Source organism: Leopardus geoffroyi, chromosome B2 (assembly GCF_018350155.1).
Source record: "Leopardus geoffroyi isolate Oge1 chromosome B2, O.geoffroyi_Oge1_pat1.0, whole genome shotgun sequence".
NCBI classification, from domain to species: Eukaryota; Metazoa; Chordata; class Mammalia; order Carnivora; family Felidae; genus Leopardus; species Leopardus geoffroyi.
This window is the reverse complement of record NC_059332.1, coordinates 36,590,810-36,604,268: the sequence shown is the minus strand read 5'-3', so window position 1 is coordinate 36,604,268 and position 13,459 is coordinate 36,590,810. Positions and strand designations below refer to the sequence as shown.

General features: G+C 36.6%; 1 protein-coding gene across 4 annotated transcripts in view; it reads right to left on the bottom strand.

Moving 5' to 3' along the window:
* ZFAND3 (zinc finger AN1-type containing 3) overlaps positions 1-13,459 on the bottom strand; it is a 325,725-nt gene that overhangs the window by 192,920 nt on the left and 119,346 nt on the right. The window lies entirely within an intron of this gene.

The window sequence follows — 13,459 nt, the reverse complement described above, 5'->3', positions numbered from 1 at the left end:
ATTTTACAAAACATGCAAAAGTAAAATGTATGACAGCAGCACAAAGGTAGGGAAGGAAGAAAAGCACACTATTACAAGGTTTTTATACTGCATGTGAAGTAATCTAGTACATAACACGAACACAGATTATGAGAAGTTAAAAATGTGTATGACACACACTAAGGTAAGCACTAAAACAAAAGTAAATCAACAAAAAACATACAATAGTATCATTAAAAATGTTCAATTAATCCAAAAGAAATCAGGAAAAAATAATAAATGGCACAAATAGGAAACATATATCAAAATAATATTTAATTCACATTAAATATGATAGATTTAAACCTAACATACTAATAATTACACTAAATGTAAATGGTCTAAACACCCCAAATTAAAAGATAGAGATTGTCTAAACAGATTGAAAGAGAGACATCCCCAACTATATACTTCCTACAAGAAATGCATTTAAATATAAAGACAGATAGAATAAAAGTAAAGAATGGAAAAAGACGTATCATGCTTACACTAAGCTACAGAAAGTAGCTAAATTAATCTCAAAGTAGACTTCAGAATAACTACATCTAGAATATACTCATTTCAAAATGATAAAGCGATCAATTCATAAATACAAAAAAATCCTACACATCTATGCATTTAACATAGCTTCAAAACCCACAAAGCAACCCATGATAGAACTATAAGAAAAACAACAGAAAAGTCCACATTTATAGTCAGATATTTCAATAACCCTCTCTCAGTAACTGACAGAACAAGTAGGCCAAATATCAGCAAAGACACAGACTTGAACAACAATATCAATCAACTTGACCTAACTGACATTTAGAGAACACACCACACAACATCAGCAAATTGAGGGCGCCTGGGTGGCAAAGTCAGTTAAGCATCCGACTCTTGGTTTCAGCTGAGGTCCTGATCTCACAGTTCCTAAGTTCTAGCCCTGCACTGGGGTCTGCAGGGACAGTGCAGAGTCTGCTTGGGATTCTCTCGCTCTGCACTTTCCCACCTGCCTCTCTCTCTCTCTCTCTCTCAAAATAAATTTTAAAAAATTAAAAATAAAAAATTTTTAAATGAAATTTAAAAATCTTAGAAGTAAATTTAAAAATTAAAAATAAATTTTAAAAATTAAGAATAAAAAAAAAAAACAGCAGCAGATGTGCATTCTTTTTAGGTGCAAACAAAACATTTACCAAGACAGATAATATCTGGAGCCACAAAACAAGTCTCATTAAGTATAAAAGGACTGAAATCATACAAAATATATTTTCTCGATACAATAAAATTAAAATAGGAATAATATAAATATCTCTGGAAAATACCCAAAGAAGGAAAAAATAAAGGAAATATGAAACACCATTATATACTAAAAGGCCCCAAAGATCATAATATTTATATACCCATAATAACATAAATACTCAATAATTATTTAACCAAAAATTGCACTACAAATATATTTGCAGGAAGGATAGTACAGGATAGTATAAGAATACAAACATTTTATACATCATAAAAGTAAAAAATGTGTAAAAGTGACAAATCAAGTAGGAGCATAAATATGAAGAGTATGAATTTAGAAGAAACAGCAGAAAGAATTTAAAGTAGTTGCTTCTGGGAAAAACTGGAGGGAGGAGGGAGGAATGGAGGAGCATTTTGCTACCTGTAGTAATTTACCTATTTCAACAATATGCATGTAGTACAGTACTTTGACAAAGAAATACTTAAAAAAAGATTTTAATGTTTATTTATTTTTGCGAGAGAGAGACAGAGCATGAGCAGGGAAGAAGCAAAGAGGGGGACACAGAATCTGAAGCAGGCTCTGAGCTGTCAGCACAGAGCCCGACATAGGGCTCGAACTCACAAACTGTAAGATCATGACCTGAGCCAAAGTCGGACACTTTACCAAGTGAGCCACCCAACCACCCCAGGAAATACTTTTAAAAGACATTTCATCTACATTATCTCATTTGATTCCTAGTGAGGAAGGAGGTATAATGACTCCCATTAGACAAATGAGTTAACTGATACTCCAGGTTACACCACTTGCTCAAAGTCAAAGCCACTACAACTTTTCTTTGATAATTACATACACAATACTTGTCATGGCATCATTTAAACAAATAATAAGCAGAGGAAAAAAACTGTCCATTTTTCATTTTAATTTATTACTTCTATACATATTTTTAGTTTTTATTCTCCTCTAATGAAGAGGACTGATTTATTGGCTGCACAGAACAAGAAGGAATATTCTCACTTAACCTCCCATTAATAACAGATTTTTAAAAGAAATCTGAACAGAGGTGGATTCTTGGCAAATGTGGAGGACAAAATTGTAGTCAAACTCCAAGATTAAATATTTCTTTAAGACCTGTAACTCTTAATCACTACTTTTAACTATGGTAAAATACACATAACATTAAATTTACCATTTCAACCATTTTTAAGTAACACTTCAGTAGCATTATGTACATTCACACCCTTGTGCAACTATCCCCACCATCCATCTCCAGAACTTCCCCCATTCTCCCTTCCCTCCAGCGCCTGGCAACCACCATTCTACTTTTTTGTCTTTATGAATTTGACCACTCTGGGTACTCTAAATAAATGGCATCATAGTTTATTGTCCTTTTGATGCTGGCTTATTTCTCTTAGCAATTATGGTTGCAATCTATGTTGTAGCAAAACTTTTTAAAATTCATGTCCAAATCAGTGAAAAACAATTCCTTGATAATGCTGTAAGAAATTAAAGCGCCAGTGAATTTAAGAGATACCAGTTAAGAAAAATTGTTTCCATCTCCCTTAACCATGATCAAGGCACAAAAGTATAAAAAGAATATGTCACAATTTTAAACTACTGAAAAAGGATATCTTGGTACTTTATAATGTACACAAAGGAAGGGGGAAAAAACCTACTTTTGTTTTTGAAAAATCCAAACAATTCCTTTTCCTCTAAGGTTGGTGCTCTTTTGTATTGTGCAGCAAAGGTCTATAGGGAAGGGCCTCTGTGAATGCAGACTGGGTCTCTGCTTTCTATTTTAAGGGTGGGGTCACACAAAAGACAAAAGCACTAGCAATGTTAGGTGTTCACAAAATACTGAGTCATGGTAAATATCTTATAAATCAGAAGCGAAATAGCCTCCATTCAGTCACACAGAGCTCAAAGAGGAAATACATGAAACTTGACCTTTACAATATACTTTGAAAAGGTTCTCCTGGCTCCAGTTTTAAAAAACAAGCTTATTGTGTACCTTTACATTCCCCTCCATTCTCTTTAAATCTCTGCCCTGAATACCTGCATTTATTTCCATCTAAAACTCAAAAAGAGGTCCCAAAAAGTCTTTCAATGGAGACACTAAAGAGACAAATTACACCAGCTCTTTGAGATATCAAAAACATCACTCTGATATTAGGGTGAGGCTGGTTTTGTGAATTTTGATTTATGATGCAACTAGAGTCACCCAGAAAATTTTAATAAATAATAAGGACGGATTACCAGTAGTGCCTCAAGTATCCAGGTGCCTGACAAGCATTTAAGCAAGAGCTGTGCTTTTCATAGGTTTGGAATATTAACACTAAAAAAGAAAAAATGTCCACTTAAAACAAAGTCAGGTATTTTCTATAACAACTATATAAAAAACTATATAAAAAAGTGTTTTAGGCAAGACATTCATTTTTCCTTTATGAAGACTATTCCACTTGGTATGCCCAAGAGTTAAGTGATTACCACTTCTAAATTTTTTTTTTAATGTTTATTTATTTTTGAGAGAGACAGAGACAGAGCTTGAGCAGGGGAGGGGCAGAGAGAGAGGGAGACACAGAATCCGAAGCTGTCAGCACAGAGCGTGACGCGGGGCTCTCGAACCCATGGACCGTGAGATCATGACCTGAGCTGAAGTCAGACGCCCAACTGACTGAGCCACCCAGGCGCCCCAAGTGATTACCACTTCTAACATAAGACTATGTCAATGATGTTCCAATGCAAAATGTCCCACTGCCCAAAATTATCTGATTCACTTGCTATTTTTCTATATGCTATATAGTTTCATGAAACCTCTCGATAGCCAAAATATTAAGTATCTAAGTTTTTAAATTGCTACATAAGGTACAAGTGGCACCATCTCTGTGTGCCACCCACTGGAGATAAAACACAAGACTTTACTCATACCCAAAGAAAAATGAATTTATTGCTTTTGACCTTCCCTTCAATAAAGACAAATTATAGTCTGAGGGAAGCATACAAAGTTTTTTCTCTCCTCTTTTTTAAGCCCCTCCTCCTTCAGGGCCTTTTAAACTTTTTGAGAGAATTTTGTCTGTTTGTGGTATGTTATACAACCAGACTACTCGATAGAAGGACACCATAAAAAAAGTCCATTCCCAAACAGCATATATCGTGGGACATGAAACTTTTCATCTTGGGTTGAAAAATGGTGAGGGGTTATAATAAAAAAGACTTTTGGTCACATTCAGGGGGATTTCTTTAAGGCACTAACGATGTAGAAAACATTTTAAGACATTTTACTAATTCTATAATTGCTATATGGGAATAAAACCTCACATATAATGCAAGCCTCTTATTTGAGAAAAATTTTAGGAAAAAAAAAGTTGTAATCAATATATCTTTAGAAAAGAGGCAGCTGAGTGGCTCAGTCGGTTCAGTGTCCAACTCCTGATTTCGACTCATGTCATGCATGATCTCACAGTTTGTGAAACAGAGGCCCAAGTCAGGCAGAGCTTGCTTGGGATCTTCTCTCTCCCTCTCTCAGTCCCTTTCCCCCCATCAAAATAAATAAACTTTAAAATAAATTATATAAGGTTGTCAACTGTATACCAACTCTACAGAACAATGAATAAACTTAAGAAACTGCAAAACTTAATCAGCAAATGAATGAACAGATAGTAAACAGAAAAACACATAGGATGTCTTAGGAGTACCCATAAATAAGTGTTATTGCCACTTTGTTATAGATTGCTTTCTAGTCCCAACTTCAAGATTACTAACATAGCATAGTTACATTGGAAGTGAAAGGGAATTATGAAAGACAGACATAAAAGATGGAAAAAAAACAAGCCAGTTTACCCCTACCACATCACTTAACTTGAAACTCACTAATTCAGCAGACATTTGGAATAAGCATCAGTGTTAAAAAAGCTCTAAGATTCCTTCCAAATATCCTATGATTACCATCTCCTAATACCACAATTAATGGGATTCAACACTTCTAGACTTCCTAAAAACAATGTTACAAAACACAATGTACACTGAGTAACTGAATGCACATAGAAGAAATGAACAATCTAATTTAGCTTTTGACTACCATTAGAAGGTTAGGACCTGTGCTTAAAAACTTTTTCAAAGAGGCTTTTTGACATTAATTTTTGATTCAAGTATGGAAATTAACAGCTACTAGATCTTAAACCATATGAGTCAAAGAAAACACCATTGTCACTCTGTGCAAAACTGGCAAATTCAGTGATTTCTGAAGATGTTGAATATTTTCAAAGTTCTTCTTGGCTTGTTCAGCCATAGATTAGAATGCTAAGGAGAAGATACCAGCAGATTTAAGCCTTAATTGTCTTTACTCAGAAAACTGTTTGAACTTAAAATATTATCCATATGGGTGTTAATCTTCCAAACTGAGGTATGGGACATTTAATAATATTATGACTGTCTCCTCAAACCATCAATATAGTTTGCAAGACTTTCATAGGACAGTGATAGAAATGCATAGGTTTCATTTAATTTAGTCCAATTAAACTAGCTAGCTTCCTCTGGTACAGAGCTCATTTTTCCAGAAACAGCTTTTTTCAACAGGGCACACCTACATACTTTTTAATTGTTTCACAGAAATGTAGTCCTCTTGTTCTCTCTTGCTTATATAGGTTAATAAATGTTATAATGTTTCTAAAGTCATTACCAAGTCTTTATACAACTTTCTTCTTGCTGTCTTTATTTCAAAGTTTTTGACAAAATCCTACTGTCTACTTCATAGTAAGTCCTATGGAAATCAAGAAAACACAAGCAACATCATGCTTTACTTGTATCATTGTTGAGTTCTAGAGTTTATTTGGCATTTCAACTAAAAACGGAACTCTATCAACTGTAGTATACATACAAATACAATACTGGAACTGAAAGGGCGGGCCTACGGCGGCCTACTCCATCTTGTTCTGTGTCCTTCACCTAGACCACGCCTCCTCCCCTTGAGTAACCTCCCGCTCACCCATTTAAACTTCCTGATCAAAACAGCCCAGCGACCTGCATAACAGGACTCTGACCCTTCCCCAGCCAATCGGCCGAGGCCACGCCCCTTCCCCAGCCAATCGGCTGACCCTAGACCCCTATAAAATCTTTGTGCTTTTGAAACTCGCTCTCTCTCCCTGGTATCTCACCGCTGCGTTGGTGCAGGTAGGGGATTGAGCTCGAGCTAGCTCGAATAAAGGCTCTTTTGCTTTTGCATCGGACTCGGCTCCCTGGTGGTCTTTGGGGATCACGAATTCTGGGCATAACAGAACCAACTCACATGTGGTGTCTCCCTGTGCTGTGAATAAGTAAACTGTCTGCCTATGAAGATCTATGCAAAGACATCTGTCCTTTAAATGTTTGATGAAAGTAGAAGCGCCTGGGTGTGGCTCAGGAGGTTAAGTGTCTGACTTGGGCACAGGTCATGAGCTCATGGTTCCTGAGTTCAATTTAAATTTGAAATGTCTGATGAAAGTGCTACTAAAATTCTAAACAGTTTTAAGTCACTGATGGCTCAAAATTCTATTACCATATGAAAATAAAATGATATCCACACACTATGGCAAAATCTTATACTTCTCTCATCATCTTCAAGTATCTACTATATTGGAAATTTGGCTTCACATATTAGAAAAATAAAGAGGCTAATAACATACCTATGGTTTTATATGCCCTCACCTTCCTCAACATGAACACTTCAAACTTCAGAAACTGCAGCAGGCACTAGATAATCACTCAGGAATTTAGAGAGTTTTGCTAACGCATGTCTCAAACATGAAGAAAAAAAAGTATCAAATGACAATCTTTTAAATTTATTTAATCTATGAGGAAATTTATAAAACCGTATTTTGTGGAGGTAAATCTTTACCCTTCTTTCCCCCAAAAAGTGCTGATCTTTAGTAATGACTCTTCTTTTTAGTCAAAGAGTTAAAACCATCTCTTTTACTCCCAAATGAGTGTCAGTCCTACTCAGAGGTGCCATGTTTTATTTAAAACACACTCTTTCTCAGTAACCACTTTGTTCTAATTGGCAAGGCAAAGCCAGGTCCCTAAAGCACATAGCTCGTTACATTCAGTTTGGATTACAAAAACACACGATGAAACAAACTGCATCGAAATGTACAAATTAACGGCACCGGAATATGGGACAGGGAGGTGGAATTAGATTGTAATATGGAACAAAACCCACAGGGAGGCCGAGGAACAAATCACTAGTGTCTCTATAAACTATACAAGGTTTCCAAATGAGCAAATACATAGGCAGAGGACAGGCTTTTCCATAACTCAACTAAATTGCTAAATATGGATACAACGAAACAAGACTTTTTTATTTTCACTATTATGCACACATGTTTGAGACAATGGGAATACCAAGAAGGTTTTAACAAATGAAACCTGCAGGATGCACTGTCTAAATATGAAACTCATCTTTGCTTTCACATTGACAACGTGCAAACAGCCCTGCAATTAAATCACACCTCCAAACATTTTTTAAAAAATCTTCTGAGAAGCTAAACACAGGAGACTAAATTAGAAATGGTGCTTCACTATGCAGCTTAGAGAGCAAGGTTAATGAGCTAAAAGTTATAAGAACAAGAAAAAGAAAGATGTTACAAAATGAAGATCCCGCCACCAAAACATAAAATGCAGTAGACAACTCACCCCCCTTCCCGCCACACATGCACACCTTTTCCCAAATTAGATACTCAGTGAAGCTTCCGGCACTGTTTCTCTGATCTTCCTTAGAGATTTAAAGACAAACTGCAACTGAACTAGAAGAGAACAGGAAAAGTGTATATACCCTTAACTTACACACAAATGCAAAACAATGCTACTGCTATATCTTCACAGGGTCTTTACAGTACAATCCCATGTAAACCTACTACCTTCACTCCTAACAAAATTTAACAGTGGGTGAAGCTTATAATTAAGTGTCTAAATACCTGTAATCAAATCTCAGTTCCTTGCTTTAAAATTTAAAGCACCTGGGTGGCTCAGTCAAGCGTCCGACTTAGGCTCAAGTCATGATCTCACAGTTCGTGAGTTCAAGCCCCACGTCAGGCTCTGTGCTGACAGCTCAGAGCCTGGAGCCTGCTTCAGATTCTGTGTCTCCCTCGCTCTCTGCCCCTCCCCCACTCATAACTGGTCTCTCTCTCTCTCAAAAATAAATATTAAAATTTAGTTAATCTTGGGAACATTGTTTAATCCATTTAAGCTACAGTTTCCTTATCTGTAATATGGAGATAAAATCACCAAAGTTTTGAGGATCAAATCAGATAATATTGTGCAAAATGGCTTTATAATATAAAAAGGCTACAGAAATCTTAGTTATTGCTGCAATTACTTCATCTCAGGATTTTATAACTGCCTGTGCCCTTTCTCCCTCTTATTTCACCAACAGTAATTCTTATGCTTTTATTTTATGTATCTTTTTTTTTAAGCATTCCCTTTTAATATGTACTCTTGTTATTTTTCTCCAAACCAGAAGCCTTGGGTTAAGGTATCTTTTTCTTCTCTACATCCAGTATTTAGTCTAAAAGTAATTTAAAAATTTAAAACAGGGGCACCTGGTTGGCTCAGCTGGTTAGGCATCCAACTTTGGCTCAGGTCATGATCTCATGATTCACAAGTTTGACCCCCACGTCGGACTCTGGGCTGACAGCTCAGAGCCTGGAGCCTGCTTCAGATTCTGTGTCTCCTTCTCTCTCTGCCCCTCTCCCGCTCACTCTCTTTCTCTCTCTCTTTCAAAAATAAATAAATATTTAAAAAAATTTTTAAAGAAATTTAAAACAGACCTTTTGTAATAATTAAGACTTTAACATATAGGGGTGTCTGGGGGGCTCAGTCAGTTAAGTGTCCAACTCTTGGTTTCAGCTCAGGTCATGATCTCACAGTTCATGAGTTTGAATCCCGCATCCGGGGATGTTATCTGTTAGCACAAGAGCCTGCCTGGGATTCTCTCTCTCCCTCTCTTCCACTCTCTCTCAAAATAAATAAACTAAAACAAAACAAAACAAAACAAAACAAAACAAAACAAAACAAAACAAAACACCTGTTAACATACAGTGAGTTCTACATCACACACTAAGGACCAACTGAGCAGTGGGGCTTTTAAATGATAGAGAATTCTGTATTATTAAAAATCATATTTTAGTTACACATTAATGGCCTGCAAATAATGCCTAATCACTGTACCCACCATCCCTACTGTGGACTAAGGATTAAATGCTTGTGGGCTTTAGCCAGGAAGCATCAAAAAGCAACCTCATCATAACCCTGTCATTCAAGGCCAAAGAAACAGTGAGATCAAGAATTACTCTACGTATCTGTAGCACAGAGGAGTCAAGATCACTGAAGCACAAATAGAGTTTCATGGTACTTTCCTGAGTCTATCTGATAGCTATCCATATCCCTGTCAGGCCTAAAAGGAAGCCCATAAACCTACCTGATCATTTAGTCTGCACAGACTACTGAGAACATGAAACACAGGAAATGTTAGCAGTCAACTTCTATACAGCTTTTTATGTCATCAAGGGTTGTTGCCTTATTACACGAAGATACCAACCACATCTAACCCAAGCGATCTCAGAACTCGGGATCTCCAAGCTTCTTTGATAGGGGTATACCATCAGTATAAAATTTGAGCACCCACCTTCTACGTGTGTGTGTGTGTGTGTGTGTGTATACACAATTATATATTCCTGCAGTGAACTGAATGATGTGACCCCTTCTCACATCCGTCACCAAAAAAAGTCTTGTGTGTGTATACACACACACGCACGTGCACACACACACACTTTTATGTATTTTATAGTGGGGGCACTAAATCATGTGTGTGTGTGTGTGTGTGTACACACACATTCCCAAACCTGTAATCTTATTTGTTAAAAAGACCTTTGCAAATGTAATTAAAAATTTCAAAATAAAATCATCCTACATAAGTGGGGACACTAAATCCAAACAACGGAGACACACGAGAGAAGGCCATGTGAAGATGAAGGCAGACACTGGAGTACTGTGTATATAAGCTGCCAAGGAATGCCAAGAATTGCTGGCAGGCACCAGAAGCAAGGAGAGGCATGGAATGCATTTCCTCTCTGAGCCTCCAGAAGGAACCAAGTCTGATGGCTGACAACACCTTGATTTCAGACTTCTGGCCTCTAGAACTGTTGTTTTAAGCCACCCAGTTTATAGTGATTTGCTATGGCTGCCCTAGGAAACTAACACCAATAAAAATATGTACATTATAAAAATCAACAACATATATATGGGATGATAAAAGTATAGAAGTAAAAATTCTAACATTTCTTTATGCCTCAATGGATAATCCGATGCACCATTATGAAGAACACAGCTGTAGACCAACATGTGGACAGAAATAAAGCCAAACGAGGGCGCCTGGGTGGCTCAGTCGGCTTCGGGTCAGGTCATAATCTCACGGTCCATGAGTTGGAGCCCCACATCGGGCTCTGTGCTGACAGCTCAGAGCCTGGAGCCTGCTTCAGATCTATGCTCCCTTCCCTCACTCTCTCTGCCCCTCCCCAACTCACACTCTGTCTCTCTCTCTCTCTCTCTCTCAAAAAATGAATAAATGTTTAAAAAAATTTTTTAGAAACAGAAAGAAAGCCAAACGACAGAGCCAAACTATCTTAAAACCCCAATGACCATTAACTTTCTTTTATTTTTCCTAAAATACTGACACACCATGATGATTTTTGTACATTAGGCCTAAAAGCTACCTTTCTGCTACTTATAGCACTGAGAATTTTTTCATTACAAATGCAACAATTATTTTTGACATAATTTCCATGACAACATATCTTCAACACACTGCTTCACTTATCATGACTAGCATAATAATTAATCATACAATTTAAGAATGCTCACTAGTGAAGGGCACCTGCGTGGCTCAGTTGGTTGAGAGCCCGACTTCGGCTCAGGTCATGATTTTACGGTTCGTGGGTTCGAGCCCCGCGACAGGCTCTGTGCTGACAGCTCAGAGCCTGGAGCCTGCTTCTGATTCTGTGTCTCCCTCTCTCTCTGCCGCTCCCCTGCTCATGCTCGTGCTCGCTCGCTCGCTCTCTCTCTCTCTCACACAAAAATAAACATTAAAAACAATTTTTTAATAAAAAAGTAAAAAGAAAAGAATGCTCACTAGTGAGACAGCAAACGGCTATCCACCAAGAGGTCAGAGAGTGCTGCCAGAGTTCAGCTTTGCTAATCAGTGTAAGGACCTGTTGCCCTGTGTCTTGCTTTCATTTGAGACCAAGGAAGCTATACCACAGAGAATACGGTTTCTAACACAGAAATAGTCAACACATTCAAACAAGTTTTTAAAAATAGGGAAAACATAAGGTTGCAACTGTGATATAAAGAGAGTAACTGAAAAGAATATGTCCATTAACAGGGGACTAGATCAATTGGGGCATGGTATAATGAAGGCGACCTATAATTTATCAACCAACTGGGACACTTTGAAGAGTACAAAGGGGTATCATTAGTTTCACTGTCATAAACACTTTAAACTCTATTTCATGTAAATCAGGATACTGATTATAATAATATTATAATAGTTAAAATGAACTAGAGCAACATGTATCAACATGATTGGTCTTTAAAATCATTATTAAAAAATATAAGTTGTAGATTGACTTGTGCAACATACCACTAGCCATTTACACATTTTTAAAACAGAATCATATATTGTTTATATAAATACCCACTCATAATAAAAAGTATAAATACAAAAATAACAATAGTGATTCTCTGTGTGATGAAAAAAGGATGACTGAGGTAGAAGAAAAACTAAGTTTAAAATACAATATAAAACAAACAAAAAGGACAAAAAAATGTCAGTATTTGTTAGTTCTGGTTTGGGTTATGGATGTTTATTATATTATTTTCTAACTTCAGACACTCACACCAGATACCCACCACTGGACACCTACTGGTTGGGAAAATTCAGTGAGCTAAATTGTCTCTTTTTAACCAGTGCATGACCTATGTGTTTGTTATACTTGAGAAATCTTTCTTTAAAAACTCAGTTTTTAAGAAATCAGAGCATTCAACAGTAAGTCAATTACAAAGACAGAACCACCCTATTCAAATGCTTCATTTTAAGAGCAGCAGCTGCATTTCTTCTGGGAAAGGTGATTTGAAAAATCAAGATATGACAAGCATACAAATTCTAGTATCTTGCCCCAACCCCACCATGCTATAAAATGACTCACTGGAGAGGGTAGTTTGTTTTATACCATTTTAGCGATGGGTATAGAGTTCCCATAATTTCTAAAAGAAAACATGCATAACAAGAAGTGCTTAAATTTTTCAGATTTACTCTGTTCCTCTTACTGCAGATCCTCAAAATTCAACTGTAACCTACAATTCTTCTTCCCTTCCAAAAGTGACTGGTATCAAGCCACTTATACTTTGAACTTCTAAAACAGAATGGAAGCAGAGAGGAGATTAGAGTGCAACTCCAAAAAGTAAGAATTGCAGGTTCATAAGGAAATGTTTTAATTTACTTGCCATGAAACAGCAATTTATTGCCCTGTTCTGGAAATAACCATGGAAAACAAGTCACTTTGAAGAGAAATGTTTGCATTTTGGCTTATCTACCCTTCCACCCTATACCTTGCACTGCTGTATCACTTAATTCAAATGCCAACCTTTAGATTCTCTTTGCTGCAACTACAGCCAATTTATTTTCCTCTCATTTCAGAAAGAAATTAACCACTTCCAGAATGTGTCAGACATAAGTAGAAATGCGCTTCACTTTTTAAAAATCTATATATTATTTACAATTAATAAAAGTCTGAACGTACAAACAAAATTAAAATTAAAACTCCCCCAAAACGCCTACTCTGAGACTACCAAAATTAAACTTTTCGTGTACCTTCTTCCAGCTTTATCCCATGCAACCATAAAAATTATGTGTAGTTATGGGTATTTACCTAAAGAAAACTAAAATACTAATTCAAAAAGATATATGCAGCCCTATCTTTATTGCAGCATTATTTATAATACCCAAGATGTAGTAGCATCCTAAACGTCTGGCAATAGATGAATGGATAAGGAAAATATGGTACAAACACACAATGGAATATTACTCAGCCATAAAAAAACAAACAAACAAACAAACAAACAAACAAAAACAAGATCTTGGAGCACCTGGGTGGCTCAGTCAGTTAAGCATCCAACCTCGGCTCAGGTCATGATCTC